At 46.3% G+C, this 20,303-nt stretch overlaps 1 long non-coding RNA gene and 1 pseudogene across 9 annotated transcripts in view; one reads left to right on the top strand and one right to left on the bottom strand.

The window, feature by feature from the left end:
• Positions 1–3,331, top strand: part of LOC109261445 (uncharacterized) — a 31,190-nt gene extending 27,859 nt beyond the window's left edge. For all 9 annotated transcript variants that reach the window (XR_008421506.1, XR_008421508.1, XR_002077379.2 and 6 more), the window contains 2 exons: positions 423–479; positions 1,481–3,331. This is a non-coding gene — a long non-coding RNA (uncharacterized LOC109261445). The remainder of the gene's footprint in view (positions 1–422; positions 480–1,480) is intronic.
• A 7,164-nt stretch (positions 3,332–10,495) lies between these two features.
• Positions 10,496–12,851, bottom strand: LOC128776702 (ubiquitin carboxyl-terminal hydrolase 17-like protein 6; annotated as a pseudogene).
• Positions 12,852–20,303: the final 7,452 nt, after the last annotated feature.

Genomic DNA, 20,303 nt, shown 5'->3' with positions numbered 1-20,303 from the left:
CCAGGCTCTGAGCTGTCAGCACAGAGCCGGATGCGGGGCTCAGACCTATGAGTCGTGAGATCATGACCTGAGCTGAAGTCAGACGCTTAACCGACTGAGCCAACCAGACCCTAAAATGCTTTAACTCCAGTGGTCGTTAAAAGATTGCAGAAGGGAGAGGAGTTTCCTGTGCTTTTCCAGACCCTTTCATTATTGCCCGAAATGAAGAGCCATGCTACTTTGTTTTTGCGAAAAGCTGCGAAACGGTAATGAGGCAGGATTTAGACGACGAGAGCACGGTCTAGCGCGAAAAATAGACAGCCCGTGACCCAAGCAACGTGGGGACTGGACCATTGCATGGGTTACAGTGGATTTGGGGCTGGTCCAGCCTTGGGTTTCTTTCCTTTGCCCGTGTTTTTCACGGACGTTTTCTTGTTCTACAGGAGGCAGCCTGCACTCGATGGACAAGATTCCCGTCCAAAGACCAAAGCACCTTTGAGGTAAGTGCTAGACAGGGAGGAAGGAGAAGTTACTTGCTCTTCAGAAGGAGATCCTTGTCATCCAGAGCCATACAACTTTTCTTGATGCTCGTTAGGGATTTTCCAAAGTTAGAAAATATAGACAGCATGCGTGTGCTGCAGTATTTTCACCACCAACTCCAGTGGTTCTCCAATTTTGCTGCCCGTAACCGTCATGTGGAGACTTCAAACCTCAAGGCCCAGGCCTCAAAACAAACCAACAAACAAACCAACAACAAATGATTGGTATCTTTAGGGCAGTGCCTAGGGAACAAAAAGTTTTAAAACCCAACAACTGTTTGCAATTTGAGAAAAACTGCCAGTCGGTTTGCACACAGTGCTTTTCACAATTTAATATACGTAAGATCCACTTAGGGATATTGTTTATATGCGTATCTTGATGCCTTGGGGCTGAATTGTGCCTAAGGTTTAGTGTTTTTAATAAGACACAGGTCCTACCAAGCTCCTTTTTATTCTCAGATAAATAAACTTTGATGAATGAAAATGATTTACAAAATGATCTCCAATGCTTCAAAGTTAAAATACTTGTACAGTGTATCGTATTTGTAAGAATTTTATTGATAGTGAAATAACTTTTAAAAGACACAGTTTCAATGGTGTTTAATAATCAAAATGTACCAGACAGTAGAGTATTCCCCACCATGGTTTCCACTGAAACACTTCAGCAGAGTCAAAAACTCTTGTCTCTGGAGAGGACACTGCTGAAAAGATGCACACCATATAGATGGGTCCTTTTCCCAGATTGTATCAAAATTTAATCATTTGCAGACCCCATGCAGGTGAATTTCATAGTGTTCTCTTTACATTACAGCTTAAACCCTACTCACACAACTTGACTCATTTTTAATAAAATTCATTAATTTAAAAATAATTTATATGCCAGTTTAATAAGTTCCGTTTACATACATACGATTTAAGTTTACGTGACTAAATATGCAGTGTCTGTGTGCGTGTCCCCCAAGCATCATCTGCAGTGTTCCGCCATTTGCACACGTACCGCAGCTGAGGAAGCACTGGACAACCAGAAACAGCTGTTCGTAGATCTTCCTCCTGTCAACTCGCTCACAGTCCCCTCGAGTCACTCGCTCCCAGTCCTTCTCAGAGAGGAGACCAGAGGTCTTCACAGAGGACCCTCGAGGGGACAGAGGGACAGTGTCTGCAAACAAGAAACTGAGGGCTCCTGCTTCCCAGGAGGATGGAATGAGAGGCGCCATTGAATCTGGAGCTCCATTAACCGTTGTCTTATCCAGTGAAGACCATCCTGAGGGACGGCCAAGAACATGGCTGGGTGGTGAAGGAGGAGGAGGAGGCACGGTACAGGTATAGACAGCATTCAAGGGGAGGCCTTGTTGCCTGGAGGCCAGAGGTCAGTGATCAGGACCTGGGCTGGTGTCTTCCTGGTCATGTGGGGTGTTGCTTTTGGTCCAAGTCCATTTGTAGTGGACAGAAACTGGAGAGTCTGGACAGCCTCCAGATCAGGTCTCTGAGTGCTCTCCTGGGTGATCTGGCATGGAATGTGTCTTACTTTATTTGGGGGCTTAAGGCGCGTCTGGACGGGCATCTGGTCAAATCTCTTGCCGGATGCCTCGAGGCTGAGCTTAGAGTCCTGGGTCCCGTATACATGCAGCAGGATGGGAGTTCAGTGTTGAGGGCATATTATGACACTTGATTTGTGTCTGTTGGGTTAGGACTGGCTCAGGCTATGTGGTTTAGAGGCAGCCAGGGGAACGTCACGGGAGCAAACTTGAGGCCTGTTGTGTGTCAGCATGATGATGAGGGCAGGATCCTGGCCAAAGTGCTTGGATGCTGGCAGAAGGGCATCAGTGACAGCCACTTCCTGTCTTATTTTTTTGTCCCTGAAGTGAGGTGAAGCTCAGTTCAGGTTTTTTGATGGGAGACCCTGTAGGGCGCATGGGTCTCATACCAGGTTTCTTTCCCGGCAGCTGACTTGTGAGAATAGGGCCCAGGGTAGATGTCTTCTTGGTTGCGTAGACAAGCACAGGCCTGTTTGGATGCTGTGGGAGGAGACCCCACACGTACACGCAAACGTGTATGTACCTATGTATGTGTGTACGTATGTGTGTACACACAGTCGACCCTTGAACAACACAGGTTTGAATTGCATGGGACCACTTATTCGTGGCTTTTTTTCAATACGGTAAAACGTTGTAAGTATATTTTCCTTATGTTTTCTCAATATCAATTTCTTTTCTCTAGCTTACTTCGTTGTAAAAATACAGTGTGTAACACACATACCCTACAAATACGTGATAACTGACCGATTATGTTATCGGGAAGGCTTCCAGGCAACACTAGGCTATTAGTAGCTCAGTTTTGGGGAAGTCAAAAGTTCTCCTCGGATTTCCAACTGGTGGTCTGTGTGTTAATTAGCTTGACTGTGGGAATCCATCACAGTATATATGTATGTATATCAAAGAGTCATGTTGTAGATAGATTTTAACATGATATGGGGGAACTTGGCAAGGGTGTGCCCTTTCACTGCGCATTTACGTGGGGATCCTGGGCTTGTGGCCTGGGAAGAAGCGGTGCTCCATGAGAGGGACCCTGCAGGGAAGTGGGCTGGTTATGGGCAGAATGTGTCCTGGTCTTGTCCATGTCTGTAGGCTCTGTAGAGAATATCCGGACTGCCTAGTATCAGTAGTTTGGTTTACTCTCCATTTCTGTTCCTTAGCACGTTTGCTACCGGTTTATGAATATTATTATTAACCATAACAACTTCCCCCTTGTTTATTTTCATATTGTCTCTTTCTGTGTCATTATTTTATCCTCTTTATTATGTTCTTACTTCTGTATTATTCCAGCGTTTGTATTTTTTTTTTTTCTTACTTTCTGAGAAGGAAACCGACATGACGGATCTGAGTCTTGCCTGTATTCAGCCGTGTCCATGTCAGTCTCTAAATGGACGCCTAAGCACTAATTTAGTTGAGTCGTACGTCTTCCCTCTTGTCTCCTCAAATCCTGTGCCTGCCGGCCGTGTGTGCCCTCCGGGGCCTCCACCCCATGTGCCCGCAGCCCAAATCTGTTCTCCAGTATCGCCACGCCCATGTCCTCAGGGCACAACCCCTGTGCCCGTGACCCATGTCCGTCATGGTGTTTTTCTAATCCCTCTGCCGGCAGTTCTTGACAGTCTCAAAAGTCTGCGTTCCCTGTGCCTGCACCCTCTGCCAGCCCACGTGATGCTTCATCCCTTTTCACAGTCCCATCATGGAACTCATTTCACCGTCTCTTCATCCCCACGGCCCAGGACAGTTCATGTGTTTCTCCTGGCAGGAGCTGAGCTGACCTTGGGGAGAGACATCCATCTGAGTTGCCAGGTGTCAGAGTAGCAGACAAAGCCTCAAGTCAAAAATGAAAGAGTTAAGCCTATAATGACTTACTGTGGTGGCACAAGCAAGAGCCTTAGCCGCAGAAGTTCTGACTCCCCCACCCCCCACCCCGTTCTATTCCTCATCACCTGGGATGTTGTACAGATCACGGATCGGGTGAACACAAATGTGGGCTTGGTCTCACTGTTGAGGAAACCCCAAACAAAAGGTGTGGCATTTTCATAGACCCTTGGGCTGGAGGGAGAGTGACAAGTGCTAGGGGCAGGAAAGCACTGGGCACTGTGTCAGAGTTGGACAAGCGTTTTCAGGGTTTTCCCGTCTTCTCCCCCTGGGAGGGGATCTCAGCAGAATCAACTGGAGAGGAGCTCATCCCCAGACGCAGATGAAGAGAAGCATGTGTGTTGTAGGAGATGCTGTCCTTCCCTGAGGTTTCTTATGCTGAAATCCAAGCACTTGCCAAGCACCAGATTCCTGAGTGGCACCATCATTTAATTATGAATGGAGAAATGGGATCGCACAAAGAACTTTAGGAGAATTGGTCCACAGTGACCACCCGCCATCTGCCCCACCTCCTTGGAGGTTCACGTCAGCCTTCCCTCGGATACGGGTTTCTGGATTTCCTGAGTCTAATGAAAAAGGACAGTCATTCACACAGACACAGGACTCCTTCATGTGCCTTCTTCTCCCAGGAGGCGTGAGGGGGAGCCATAACCACCAGGTCAAACAGAGTCCTCGCCCTGTGTGACCTCTCCTTCCTGCCTGTCCTGCACACTCTCCCGAGGACCCAACCCCAGGAGGGCACCCTCAGGCAAGGCAAGTGAGATGGTTTTGAACGACTCATTGGGGAGACTTCCATGAAGCCTGTCACAATGTACTCCAGAAGCAAAGTCACACAAAGTCCTAACCCCGACGGACACCAGAATCGATGCTATGGCAACACCCTCTGTGGCACACACAGTTGAATGTGGAAAAGGAAGTATGATGAATTTCTGGGGCGCCTGAGTGGCTCAGTCAGTTAAGCGTCTGACTTCGGCTCAGGTCATGATCTCGAGGTTTGTGAGTTTGAGCCCCGTGTAGGGCTGTGTGCGGGCAGCTCAGAGCCTGGAGCCTGCTTCGGATTCTGTGTGTCTCTCTCTTCTCTGCCCCTCCCCTGTTCGTGCTCTGTCTCTCTCTGTCTCTCAGAAATAAATAAGTGGGAAAGAAAATTAAAAACAACATCTGAATTTCCCATTTGACACAAGAGGAAGCCATTTTCAAGTACAAATTTACTTCCAAAAACCTAGGTTCTCCTCTACTCAATTGGAAGCTTCCCAACTGAGGGTCTGAACTCTTTTTACTTAATGTTTTCTTTTCAGGGCCCCACTCTGAACCCACAAGGATCTTAACTTCCAGTAAACGAGCTAATACTTCAGGCTTTCAGTCCCCACAGTGAAACTGAGCTGGATGCTGTCACTGCTCCTTCATGACTCCACACAAATCAGACTCTGGGGTTCCGTTCCTTTGGAATTTGAACCTCATGTCATCAGGAACATTTAGAGCCCATGCCTTTCATCCTCCTCTGTTGTCAGAATACTGTTCAGCACTAAGGAGTCCTTAACCTGGTGAGTAAACGCACATCACAGCATCAATTTCCTCACTGTCCTGTTTCTGTGACGGCTAAATGTGAGGCTCACATTGTCCAGAAACCTGCCTGAAACGCACATGTGCTCCTCCTGTCTGTCAGTAGAGGCTCAGACAGGTGGGAAGCAGGCAGACTCCAGTGGAGGAGACTCAGCGTCCAGCGTGCCCGAGGAACGGTCAGTAAGGGACACTTCCCTCCCTCCCTGACCCAAAGTCACGTGACCTCTCAGGCACTTTAATCCAGTCAGCTTTGTGGTCCTCACTTGTAGACACTAGGAACTAATCCTTGTGCTTTAGCGTTCTCATGCATTTTTAAATAGTGTGTATATGGAGATAGACTTTTCAGAATGCTCATTTACTCTAGGAAAAAGAGACATGTCTGTGTATGCCTGTTTCATTCATAACCTAGTTTTCCTTGTTTACCTACACAGAAGTGTGGGGGTCCCCTGGCATCATGTACATTCACACTGTTGTCAGCTCATCAGCACCCTCCATGTCCAGGCTTCTCATTTTGAAACCATGTGTCAAACCATGGCGTATTTCCAGTGTCCTTCACTACACACCCTGCCCTCCATGTTCCCCCTTCTGTCTCTCAGATGTTGACTATGCTAGGACATTCAGAGGAATGTTATCCTATGCTAGGTGCCCCCTTGGGACTAGCTTCTTTGGCACTTTGTCTTGTGACCCAGTCATTGTTCCGGCCAGTGCCCACGTTGACCCGTGGGGCTCTGTGTCTTCTAGTCTCCTAGTTTTGGATCCATTCTTCCATCCCTGGCCATCAACTAGGACTTTCCCTTTTAGCCTTTCCTCCCATTGTTTCATATTGGTGTGATTTCCACCATGTCCTATGGCCTGCCATCAGCCATGGACGGTGTCAGGCAGATGTCTCTGTGATCTTTAAGAGCCGGTCCACAGTGGAAAGGTGGAATCCTATCATCTGGGCATTCCTGACTGTAATCCATGCGAACATCTTTCTTCCAGAGCTGTCCAACAATTAACCGCCCCCACTAGCCTAGGTGGAGGGCCTCCATTTGCAATGCCGTCGGCACTCTGGGTAGTTTCCCTACTTGAAGATTGGCGTGTATTGGACGTCGTATGGACTTTTGAATCTGCCTCGCCTATCTTCCCCAGGAGGCTGCTCCCGTGGCCTCTGTCCATGTCCCTAAAGCCACGGCCCAGTCCCAGCCTGGTGCCTTCCAGCCCCGCCCACAGCTTCCTCCAGCCTCAGCCCGGCCTCACTCAGTCTCCCAGGCACGAGGCCACTGCCACACCCTTATACCCACCATCCTTTTCCCTGTCCCACCCATCATCACACCCATTCCCAATCCCCTAATGCCTCAACTGGCTGCACCTCACCCCCAGGCAGGCTCTCCCCTCCCACCCGGCCAGTGTGGCACCATTCACTCTCAGGGCCTCTCCCCAAGTAGAGTAGAGCAGAGCTGATACTGGGGAGCAGGGGGGTCAGTGGGGGCCAGGGAAAAACCACGTGTTTCGCTGTTCTTAAAATATCCATTGGCACACAGCAAGTTTGGACATGGTTTTTCAAGGATTACGGTTTCCATTAGGCTTTCCTCTTTTCTTATAAAATTGCTGGGTTTTAATGGAAAGTTTTCGACATTATTTGAATCTCTGACATAATTAGACTGGGGTAACAGATTGCCCTCCTCAGTGTAGTGACCTCAGCCAGTCAATTCGAGGCCTTTCTGGAGCAGAAAGCTGACCCATCTCCCAGGACTAGACACCTGCTCCTGTCTGAATGCTTTGGTACTGACATGTCCGTTCCTCCTGGGTCTTGAGACTGCCGGCCTTCATACTGGAATGACACCCCAGGTTCTCCTGGTCTCCTGTCGCAGACTATGAGTCTGGAGTTCCCTCTTGTCCGGCAAGAGTGGGGATGCAGAATCGAATACGAGAGACACTAATGTCGGGAGGAGACAAGAGCCCCTAACAGGGCTTTCGTTTCGTCGCCGTATTTATTGAGCTCACAAGCTATCACCCACGTGGTGAACGTGAAGAAAACAAGATCTCACGCACGTGAACGTGGAGAAAACCATCAGACAGTAATCGTTAACTTGTGTGTGTAAGAAGCAAAGGGTCCGGGGGACGAGTGGTGTTTGTGATCAAGGTACATTGGCTCCAGATGGAAAGCAATTTCCTGCAGGTGACATAAAAGTTTTTTTTGTGATTCCATTACACCATCTCTCCAGCTGTCCTTGGGCGTTTTCGCCCCGTGGTGGCAGCTTTCCGCTCTAAGCCTTTTTCTAACGCGTTTGTGTAAGTGGAACCTATTTCCCCACAGTCTCCAAAGCTCAGACCAGCCCAGGATCTTCCAAGTGGGTTGTCAGGCTGGCAAATTGCCTCAAAAGGACCATTACGCCACCTATTTCTCTGTCATCTCTGTCTATGTGTCTATCATGTATCTCTCCTGTCTTCCTCGTGTATCTATTGTCTACTTACGGAGTGTCTTCCTCTTACTTATATTGTTCCATCCTCTTCCATACTTTGTTAGTGATATGTAAATTCAAATGCCTTTGAGGTAAATGTGGATCACATCCCATAATTGTTTAGTTTTCTAAGTATATTTTAAGTTCACGGTTGTCATTATGTTTGTATCCTGGATTCTTTGACAGATTATATTAATTTTGAAAATAGAATGTAGTTTAACTCTTTTACCCGTTTTTTGCTCTCTCCTTCTGAATATTTTGTTTCCGTTGCGGATTGAAAGCTATGTCAAAGATGCACTTTTTAGGAAACACATCATTTTATTTTAATCTCACGAACAATGAAATGTTCGCTATTCAGGCATAGTTTTTAGGGATGCGTATGCGCTCACATGAACATGTAAAAATACAGACATACTGCTTTTTCTGTAGCCTCATTAATACCCTTGTAAATTGAAGGGTGGAATCTGTGAATTAAGATTTCCCTGAGAAATCCAGAAGTTTAGTTTGGCTGGATTTGGCAAGGCCAAGTAACAGCGTTCCTATTGCCGAAATTGTCCCGTCATCCTCTCAAGTGAGGGCACCTACTGGTTTTCCCATATGCAACCTCAGTTTGCTAATTGTCAACATTTTGATTATTTAATATCATGACTGAATTGGATTTATGTTTTGGAAGAAAAGTTTCTGTAACAGTGGGAAAACATATCACCAGCTGCCTGAGCAGCTCAGTGTTCTCTACGTTAGCTCAAAGTCCAGAGTCCAGCATGGCCAAAATTAAGAGTCACAAGGAGGGAATCCTGGGCCCACCGGACCTTCTGTAAATGTTCATGGTACCCTTTATGCCCCAGAGAATGCCCAGGCTGCAGTGCAAGGCATAGAGACTCAGACCTGCCAGGCTGAGCAACTGTCCAATGTCAGGTCCTCCTGGAAGCCTATGTAATGCCTGTGCTGGCCAGTGACGCCCCCTTCTGGTCAGAAAGCACCGTGCAACACTCTGTCTTGTGACCTCCCCTGTGAATTGCAAAGCCAGGTGTGTGGACTTCCTCGGGTGTGGGTGGAACACATGGCAGAAGGTCAGCCAGGAGGAGCTGGCCATAGTCGTCCTGGGAGCTCAAAGGATGCTTATGGATGCCATCATGAGATCCAGCTCAAAGTGTGTGTGTGTGTGTGTGTGTGTGTGTGTGATGCAGATGTCAATCCAGGAAGAGAAGGTTGGATACCAAAATCACAGGTTGACCTAGAGTGGTTAGTTTTCTGAGGCTTTTCCCTTTATGGCTCTGGTGCACATACACTACTATTTGCATTTTACCTAAGATTCTGCCTAATTAAGACTCAAATCAAAAGTAAAAATGGATTTCATTGGTTGAAGTCATTCAGGCTCTAACATCCATTTAGCCCAGTTGAACTCTTTTAATTAAAGAGTGAAGTGGCATCACTCATATGTGAAATAAAAAACAAAACAGAAGAACATAGGGCAAAGGAAAGAAAAATAAAGTAAGATAAAATCAGAGAGGGAGGCAAGCCATCGGAGACTCTTTTTGTGTTTTCTTTTTAATTTTTAATGTTTATTTTTGAGAGAGAGAGAGAGCGTGAGCAGAGGATGGGAGACACAGAATCTGAGCAGGCTCCAGGCTCTGAGCTGCCAGCACAGAGCCCTATGCGGGGCTCGAACTCATGAACCCCAAGATCATGACCTGAGTCAAAGTCAGACGCTTAACTGATTGAGCCACCCAGGCGCCCCCGGAGGCTCTTAACTATAGAGAACAAACAGAGGGTTGCTAGAGGGAAAATGGGTGTGGGGATGGGGTAAGTGGATGATGAGCTTTCTGGAGGGCATTTGTGGGGATTAGCACTAGGTGTTACATGTAACCAGTGAATCACTAAATTCTACTCCCGAAACCAAGACTGCACTAATTATTAACTAACTTGGACTTAAAATTTTACAATATATTGTAAAAGAAAAAAGGGTATCTTTTTACCTTTGTCAGCTATGATATTTGAGAATCTAGAATTAAATAGGATTTCCTGTACAAAGTTCAACTGCTGACATTAGTTTCTAATAAATGTGACATCTCTATGTTTAACACAGACTGAACAAAGCAAGTGTTTACCTTTCAATGCCCTTGCCAAATGACCAGATTGCTCCTATGTAGCCCCACTCACATAGGAGGAATTTAAGGATCATGCACTAATTTCCCATTCAACAACATATTTAGTCATTCTCTCTCCCAAGAAATATAATTATGACTTAGAACATCCATCCATACCCTGACCTTGAATACCACATCGCTGCCTAGGTGTCCATTTGGGACTGTTTTTCTGAGGTGTACAACTGAGGACCGAGATTGTAATGGAACCGACCGGAAATCCCCGTGCCTCCTCCCATGTGTAGGAGATTGTCAGATGGGGGATGGTAGCAAACTCTGTGGGACAAGATACAGCTGCTTGGTGGCTGAGTGATTACAGGTGGGAGAAGGTTCCTTTCCACCATCTTCTCTGCAGGCTCATGGAAGGGTGATTGTTAAGGGAGCCTAATTTAATCAACACGAGCCAATAAGGCTTCACCCACTTATCTCCTGAAAAACAAGCATTTATTTGCTGCTTACCATTTCCAAGCAATTAGCCAATGTTCACGTTGACATGTGTAGACTTTACAGAATATATATTATTTATGCAAGTAAAAACTTTGCACAATTAATCAATTGCTGTTTACTTCTGTTCCTCCCCTTTGACACAAAAACTTCCTGAAAAGTCTGTCTGCCTTCAGTTGGAGCTGTAGTTCATCCAGTTTCTTGGTCGTTTGCCATTTCTCTGTGTGGAAGCACTGAGTTTGTTTCAAACTCCTTCTTCTGTCGGTGCATGTTTGGATATTTCCAAACGCATCTTTACCTAGCGTCCACATGTGAATATCTTTGGGCAGATGTACTTTAGAAATAAACAGAGAGTAAGGGATGGGATGATAGAACCGTGAGTATCAGGCATTTTCACAGGGTCTCCAGGTGCTCAGCCTTGTTTCCACCCTTCATGCCCGACTGGCCACTTCCTCTGGCCCTTTCAGGCTCCGATAGCTCCCCAGTGCTCCTTGGTGCTGACGGAGGAGAGAAATCCTCCAAATATCCAGTAACAAACCTAAAACTCTCCAATAACATCATCATAGACAGCCAGCCTTATAGCTCAGTATTCTCCAGGTCAAGTTGAATGCCATATGTCATGAACACAGCCAGATAGATGGCCCCTCCACATGTCCAGATCACACATAATGTCCTACAAGGGGCCGTGAGGGAATGTTTGTGGCTGAGTGTGTATGTGTGCAGGTGTGTGCATTAAAGCCTGCACTCAGATCCCTGGACTGCTTCCCAAGACCTCTGTCCCTTCTTGTTCTTCCTCTTGGAAGCTCGGGCTCTGCCTGTGAGACAAGGGACTTTGCCGATGTTGGTTGCCCTCTGAGGTGGGATGTCCCTGGCTAAGTTGTTGAGCCGGTAGATGTTTTGTTCAGGATGATCCTTTTCCGTCTCCTCTCTGTATTTGGACTGGTGAATTAGGACTGCCTGGGTGGGAAGAACAAATTCTGTTTTCCTGAGGTTGAATTCAGACTTGGGATGGTGGCTTTCTTGGAAGACTCTCCACTGGTCCAACGTGATTGGTTGCACTGGTGTCTCTTCCACGTGGTCCTCCACCTCTGGAACTTTGATGCTGGGGTCTGTGTGAGCCCCCCCCACACACCCCCCCTTGGGCCACAGCCATGTCTGCATGGTCACCCTGGAGTGATGTGGTCTCCCCACTGCCTGGTTCACTCCCATGGTCTCTTTCCAATTCACTCGTCTGGGTGTCAAAGAAGACATAGGCATGTTGGCTCAGGGCAGAAGTCACATCACTGGTGTCATCCATTTTGTACCACTGGCCATTCCCAGCTTTGATGTAACAGAAGTGATGTCTGCTGTGACATTTCCTCCCCGGATGCACCGGCGCGGCATAGAGCAGGTAAATTATCAATCCCGCCTTCTGCTCAGACACGCACTGTCGCAGGTCAAGGCGCACAGGATATTGCACTTCCTCAGCCAGTTTGCTGCCTGTGGAATCTGAGAATTATTTCAATACCAGCATTAGGTCCTTGGGGCAAGTGTACAAAGTTAACGTCTTGGAAGCAGGTACCTTGTCGAGACAAGTACTACAATGATAGGCATTTTCACCATCCAACTTTTCAGGCTTCACCAACTGGAGCAAGGCTTGGCTCACACTCTGAGCTGCCCTGCCATCCAGGTAAGGGTCAAAAGTGCTGGAAACGCCAGGGCAGTGGAGACACTGGATTTGAGACCTCCAGTACCCTCCAGAGATTTGCCAGATGAGGGTGAGGTCCTCAGACAGAGGGGCTCTTGAAGTCTTGTCCTCACGCAAACGCGCTTGCTGCATTGGATCCAGAGTGAACATCAGAAACTCATGGGTATCTTCCTGCTTGTGTGTGTGTGGAAGGCAGCCAGCAGTTCTGGCGGGGCCGGATCACATCTCCAGGGCGGCAGAGGGCCCGGGTCACGTGAGCCTGCAGAGCACACAGCACGCAGAATGGCTGCCTCCCACAGCTTCGGGAGTGCTCCTGGGACAGCATGTAGCCGGCGAGGGGTGGTGTGTACGTCAGACACTGCAGCGCCGCAGTCGCATAGCACGTGTTCCCCAGTTTCTGCAGGCCGGCCCCAACCACAGAAGGTCTCCTCCAACTCACGGGTTTCTTTGCGGGGGGCAGACCTATTGACGCGGGAGCCCAACCGTTAGGCAGGTTGCAGAGTGTCTGCGATGATGGTGATGGCTTCTGAGGTAGAGTGGGTCCTCCGTGGCCTTCAGCACCACCCGTATTTGACCCGCAAGAGTTGAGGTTTGGGAAAGACGTTGAACTGAAACTCTTCTTGGCAGTAGGACAAAACAGCCCTCATGTCTCCAGAAAGAGCTTTCATAGGATCTCCCATGTGGAGCCTCACGTTGCAGAGCGATGCTTCTCTCAGGAGACCTGTCTCAGGATGATAGCTGTGGCCCTCTCCCCAGCCCCTTTATTGCTCGCCCCACCCACGCGACTAGGAACACGTCATCCAATCAGCCACAGGCTCGAGGTGAGATTAAGGGTTTTAGGGTGTGGTCACTCTTCTGCAGAGAGACCACTCAGCCCAGCCTGTCTCCTTCCCCTGCCTCCCTCAATGGATAGACACACATTTCAGCACTTTCTCCACCTCCCTCATTTCCATTGCTCCCTTTCTGGACAGACTGACTTGAGAGTTTCCAACTTCCCCGTGAAGTCCTCTTTGAGTGTCCACTTTGCTTTCAGAGTAATATCAAGTGAGTCAAGCACTATGGATATTATTTTTCCTAGGATGTGGAAGATCATTTTGCCAATTGAGCTCGGGTGTCATGTAGGAGGACTTCTTCCCCACCAGCCAGAATGTGTGTGGCACCAGCAAATTCTTTGGGGATGATTGCTGTCCATCACTGTGCTTCTAAACTTCCTGAACTCTCTCCATATGGTCCGTATATACAACTATCATGAAGGTTTTTATCAACCTATTTGTCTATCAAGGTGTGGCCTAGAAATGCTAACAAGAGACATCCTGTGGCTGGTTTCATGCTTTGTAAAATCTTTTTTTTTTTTTTTTTTAGCTCCCTTCCCAATATGAGTACATATCCTATACCCATCGTTTATTTGCCAAATTTTAACTGGTACTACTGGGACATTACACTGCAAGGTAGTTTTAGGTTCACTTGTTTCAGGACACGTTTGTTTTGGATTTGTGACATTGATACACAGTTTGAGGTTGGAATTTGGAAATGCAGGGAACAGTGCGCCCTCATTTAAGCTGTGGCTGTAATGTGTCAGTATCTCTCACTCAACCAGGTGTCAGAGCGGCAGGGTCCACCGAAATTGTGTTTTTCCCCCTCTATTGTTTGTTTGTTTTTATTTTTTTACTGTTTGTTTATTGAGAGAGAGAGAGAGAGAGAGCCCACGTGGGCAAGCCGAGGAGGGGCAGAGAAGAAAGAGAGAGAATCCCAAGCAAGCTCTATGCTGTTAGTGCAGAGCCCAACGTGGGGTTCAAACTGATAAACGGTGAAAACATGACCTAAGCTGAAATCAAAAGAGTTGGATGCTTAATTGACTGAGCCCTCCAGGCTCCCCTTGTTTGTTTGCTTTTTGACTTCAAGTTTTTATTTAAATTCTAGTTACTTAACATGTAGGGTGAGATTGGTCTCAGGATTAGAATTTAGTGATTCATCACTTACATACAACAGCCAGTGCTCATCACAAGCGCCCTCCATAATTTCCATCACCCATCTAGCCCACCGCCCCCCCCCCCCACCTGCCCTCCATCAGTTAAGTTTGTTCCCTGTAGTTAAGAGCCTCTTAAGGTTTGCTTCTCTCTGTGTGTCTCTATCTCTCTGTCTCTCTGTCTCTCTTTCTCTCTCATCCCTTCCCCTGTGTTCTTGTTTGGTTTATTAAATTCGATATATTTTTGAGTGGACAAGAGAATTCTTTCACACATGTTATGATGATCAGGTCCTTTTAGAAAACGAGTAATGCTGGTGCACCATGTAATTTGCAATGACCAAAAAAAAAATCATATCTGGAAGTCATAACACTTGGGAAGAGGAGCTACAGCTTAAGAAGAGAAGACACCAAAGTCTGTTTCTCCCCTTTGGTAAATAGAGGCCAAGAAATATAGGAGCACTTTGCCTGGCCCTTGTCACTGACTTGGCCTCAGAGGGAATGTGGCCTGAATAGCATCTTGATTTTGACTTCTCATCTCCAGACTGTGAGAGAATAACGTTCTCTCCTTTGAAGCCACCAAGTTTTTGGTAATTGCTTATACAACCTCTGGAGATCAATAAGATGTCTTAAGTGGAATACCCTTCATGATATTTCATTTTTGTAATTGAAAGAGTTCAAATTGACTAAATGGATTTTGGATCTTGAAGACTTAATCCAAAGAAATTAGTTTTACTTTTTATTTTATCTAAATTGAGCAGAATCTTAGGGAAAATGCCCACAGAGCAGTGCACATTAGCCATAAAGGAAATAGCTTCAGAAATATCCACAAATATAAGTCAACCTGTAGAAATATTGGTATCCAACCTTCTCTTCCTGAATTGACATCGGCATCACACACACACACACACACACACTTAAGTGAACTAAACCTCATGTTCCCAGATGGCGGAACAGCATGGAAGTTCTCGGCTTCTCTCATCCCTGAAATGCAGCTAGGTCAGCACCAAACCATTTTGGGCACATAGGTAATTGATCTGAGGATTAACACAATAATCTGCACAACTTGAGCCACAGAACTTGGCGGGTACCTGGTGTGAGAGGTGAACTGGGGGAGAGAGAAGCCACGGAGGGTAGGGAGCTGTTTTTGTGGAGAGAGGACAGAGAAGGGGCGGGGGATGGGGGGAATGTAGAGGGAAAGCACTCCACCCAAAAGTAGCTAGAGAGAAAGAGTAGAAACACTCACCAGGGACTGAACAAGAAAAGGAGAAAGGAGAGGGTTTTAATACCATTACGACTCTATAAACAGGGGCGTGCAGAGTCTGAGGTTTCAGAGGTCAGTGCCTGGCCATGCTCTGGTGGGGAGGAGGGGCGAATCCCCAGTTACAGGCAGTTGGCTCCAAGGAGTCTGTGGGCCACAAGGGGAGAAGTAGTTCCTCTGCTTGGAGGGCAAGTGGTAGAGGCCATATGGCTTCCCCACAGGCAAAGATCCCAGTGAGCCCTGGAGAACAGCCACGTTTGCTGGTATTAGAACAAAAATGCCAGAGTTCAGTAAAACCTGGTGCGGGCTGTGTGTCGTGAATTGCCACAATCTCTGAACCTCTGCTGCTGTGCGATTGCATGAACTTTTTCTGGGGCAAGCAGGCACCTGGCCACAGTCTCTGAACCTCTGCTGCAGCACAATCACACGAATGTTCTCTGGGGCAAGGTGGCACCTGACCATTGCTCAGCAAGACCCTGCCCCAGAGAGTCAGAGTGGGTCCAAGCTGCAGGGGCCTCAGGAGTTAAGGGTTTGGAAACACAGCCTCATCTGAGGTAAAACTCAGGAGGGAGGTCCTGCCTGGCAGGCTGACAGCTTGGACACGGGCAGTATAGAAGCAGGGAGTGGACGGAAGCTGGAGACAGAGAAGGGGTGTTTGATTGAGGGTCAGTGAGAGCGTAGAGTTCCTGTGCCAGAAACTAGGAGGCTGGGTGAAGCCATTTACACCTCTCCTGTGCATGTGCATACATGCGCACACGCACCACATGGGTCCGCAGCAGTAAGCTAAGCAGCGCCTCCTACTGGAGAACAGAGCAATTACACCGAGCCCCGCCCAACTGCACCGACCAAGCCCTGGAGGACCACCAGAAGTCACTCCTGCTGCTTAGTATACAGACTATAGAGTGCTTCATAGTTTGAGTCCTAGGGGAAACGTGAGGTAACTCCATTCGGGTTTCATTCTGTTTACTGGTCCGTCTATTTGTGGGTTTTTTTTCCTGCTTTTGTTTAAATTGCTATTTTTCCCCCTTTTCTTTTTCTTGGATAAAGCAAGAGAAAAGCTTCTTTTCATTTTTCTTTAAATTTTTCTTGAAATTCTTTTTACTATGCTTTTTTATGTTTTGGTAATTTTTTCTCTTTCTTCATTTCATTTTATTCTATTTTATATCCTTTTTGTAGTTTTTAAACTTTTTCTTACTTTTTTTTTTCTTTCCCTTTATCTCTATTTTGTCAGGCTTCTTTCAGCAACCAGACCAAACACACCTAGGGTCTAGATTCCTTTATTTGATTTTTTGTGTTGTTTTTAATTTTTAACTTTTCCATTTTATTAATTCTTTTTCTTCCTGCAAAATGACAAACGAAGGAATTCACCCCAAAAGAAAGAGCAAGAAATGACAGCCAGAGGCTTAATCAATACAGACATAAGCAAAATGTCTGAACCAGAATATAGAACCACGATAATAAGAATACTAGCTGGGCTGAAAAAAAGCATAGAATCCTTTTCTGCAGGGGTAAAAGAAGTAAAAGCTAGTAAGGACGATATTAAAAATGCTATAACCGTGGGGCACCTGGGTTGCTCAGTCGGCAGGTCATGATCCCACAGTTCATGAGTTGGAGCCCCGCGTTGGGCTCTGTGCCGACAGCTCATAGCCTGGAGCGTGCTTTGGATTCTGTATGTCCCTCTCTCTCTACCCGCCCCCCATCCCCGCTCATGCTCTGTCTCTCTGTGTCTCTCAATAATAAATAAACTGTTAAAAAATTTTGTTTACAGGAGTAACACCCAAATCATAGGAGTCCCCGATGATGAAGAGAAAGAATAAGGGGTAGTAGGTTTTTGTGAGCAAATTATAGCAGAAAACATTCCTAATCTGGGGAAAGACATATCAAAATCCAAGAAGCACAGAGAACTCCCATTAGATTCAACAAAAACCGACCATGACCAAGGTGTATCATAGTCAACTTCACATAATATACAGACAAGGAAAGAGTGATGAAAGCAGCAAGGGGAAAAAAGTCCTTAACTGTGGGGAATAAGCTTAGGAATTCCCTGAGCTTACACCAATGGGTTAACAAGGCATAAAGAAATAGAAAGCCACAGGATGAACGCCTCCGAGATTAGGTAAACAAGATTAGGTAAACAGGGCAAAGGCCCCCAGTATAGGACAAAGGTGTAGGAATAGGAAATCTCAAGATGAAAACATCCAAGATTAGGTAAATAAGGTTAGGTATTCAGGGCGGAAGCGCCCCCTGATCTAGTACAATAGCAGAAAGCTGCTTTCACATGAAGGAAGGAAGGAAGGAAGGAAGGAAGGAAGGAAGGAGGGAAGGAGGGAAGGAGGGAAGGAAAGGAAGGACAAAAAGAGGAAAACAGGACTTTAGACCACAGAAGGGCAAAAAGCCCAGAGCTGAGCTAATTAGCAAAAGAAAGACGCCTTGTTGACCCTGAGGTAGCATGCTCTGTCTTTCTTATCCCCTAGGCCAGTTTAGGTAAATAGAGGTGGTGTCTCACGTCTGCTGTAAACAACCTTCTGGCCAGTGCCAGGATTTTGTTTCGTATTGACCCAAACCCCTAACAGCACATATCTTCAAAATCCCCTTTCCCTCACACCCATGAGTTAATGTTCACGATTTCATTGTCCCTTTGTGCACATGCATCATGCTTGTAAGCCTCTGATCCTGACAACAATGGAGCAAGGACCCTTACACAGGGCTCTTGTCTCCTCCCGAACATTAGCCTCTCTCTCATTGTAATCCTGCATCCGCTCTCTTTCTGGACAAGAGAGAACTCCAGACCCAGAGTCTATGACACTTAACCTCTATGGGAAGACAGATCAGGTTCTCAACAGACCTATCCACAGAAACTTGGCAGGCCAGAAAGGGGTGGCAGGACATATTCAATGTGCTGAATCAGAAAAATATGGAGCCAAGAATCCTTTCTCCAGCAAGGCTGTCATCCAAAATAGAAGGGAGATAGACTTTCCCAGACAAACAAAAAATAAAAGAGTTCATGACCACTAAACCAGCCCTGCAAGGAATTTTAAGGGGAACTCTCTGAGGGGAGAAAGGATGAAACAAAACAAAATAGACCAAAAGTAACAAAGACTGGAAAGGACCAGAGAACATCACCAGAAACTCCAAACTCTACAGGCAACACAATGGCAATAGATTCATATCTTTCAGTAGTCACTCTAAATGTCAATGAACTAAACGCTCCAATCAAAAGAAACAGGGTATCAGAATGGATAAGAAAACAAGATCCATCTATAGGCTGCTTACAAGAGATCCATTTTATTTTTTTTTCAATTTCTTTAATGTTTATTTATTTTTGCCAGAGAGAGAGAGAGAGAGAGAGACAGAGCATGAGCGGGGGAGGGGCAGAGAGAGCGAGGGAGACACAGAATCCAAAGCAGACTCCAAGCTCTGAGCTGTCAGCACAGAGCCCGACGCAGGGCTCGAACTCACAGACCGCGAGATCATGATCTGAGCCAAGTCGGACGCTGAAGTGACTGAGTCACCCAGGTGCCCCACAAGAGATCCATTTTAGACGCAAAGCCACCTTCAGATGGAAAGTAAGGGAATGGAGAACCATCTATCATGCTAATGGTCGCCAAAGGAACCCAGAGTAGCCGTACTTATATCAGACAAACTAGATTTTAAAATAAAGACTGTAACAAGACATGAAGAAGGGCATTATATCATAGTGAAGGTGCGTATCCACCAAGAAGATCTCACAATTGTAAACATTTATACCGCCAGTTTGGGAGCACCCAAATATATAAATCAAATAATCACAAGCATAATGAAATTCACTGATAATAAGGCCATAATAGTAGGGGACTTCAACACCCCACTTACAACAATGGACAGATCATCTAAGCATAAAATCAACAAGGAAACAATATCTTTGAATGACACACGGGACCAGATGTACTTAACAGATATATTCAGAACATTTCGTCCTGAAGCAGCAGAATATACGTTCTTCTCCAGTGCACATGGAACATTCTCCAGAAGACATCACATACTGGGACACAAATCAGCCCTCAACAAGTACAAAGAGATCGAGGTCATACGGTGTGTATTTTCAGACCACAATGATATGAAACTTGAAATCAACCACAAGAAAACATTTGGAAAGGCCACAAATACTCGGAGATTAATGAACATCCTACTGAAGAATGAATGGGTTAACCAAGAAATTAAAGAGGAAATTAAAAAGTACATGGAAGCCGGGGTGTCTGGGTGGCTCAGTCGGTTACGTGACCGTCTCAGGTCCGTGAGTTTGAGCCCTGTGTCGGGCGGTGCTGATAGCTCAGAGCCTGGACCCTGCTTGGGATTCTGTCTCCCCCTCTGTCTCTGCCCCTCTCCCACTCGCACTCTCTCTCAAAAATAAACAAACATTTTTAAAAAGTACATGGAAGCCAATGAAAATTATAACATGACAGCCCAAAACCTCTGGGATGCAGCAAAGGCAGTCATAAGAGGTAAGTATACAGCAATCCAGGCCTTCCTAAAGAAGGAAGAAAGGTCTCAGCTACACAATCTAATCTGCCACCTTAAAGAGCTGGAAAAAGAACAGCAAACAAAGCCCCAAACCAGCAGAAGATGGGAAAGAATACAGATTAGAGCAGAAATCAATGATATCAAGGAAAAAAAAAAACAATGTAAAACAAAACCCAGTAGAACGGATCAATGAAACCAGGAGCTGGTTTTTTGAAAGAATTAACAAGTTGACAAACCCGTAGCCAGATTGATCAAAAAGAATAAGGACCCAAATAAATGAAATCTCGAGTGAAAGAGGAGAGATCACAACCAACACTGCAGAAATACAAACAAAAGTAAGAGAATATCATGAGCAGTTATATGCCAGTAAATTGG

Source organism: Panthera pardus, unplaced genomic scaffold (genome assembly GCF_024362965.1).
Source record: "Panthera pardus isolate Hobbes unplaced genomic scaffold, ASM2436296v1 HiC_scaffold_13, whole genome shotgun sequence".
Taxonomy (NCBI): domain Eukaryota; kingdom Metazoa; phylum Chordata; class Mammalia; order Carnivora; family Felidae; genus Panthera; species Panthera pardus.
This window is presented reverse-complemented; position numbering and strand designations above follow the sequence as displayed.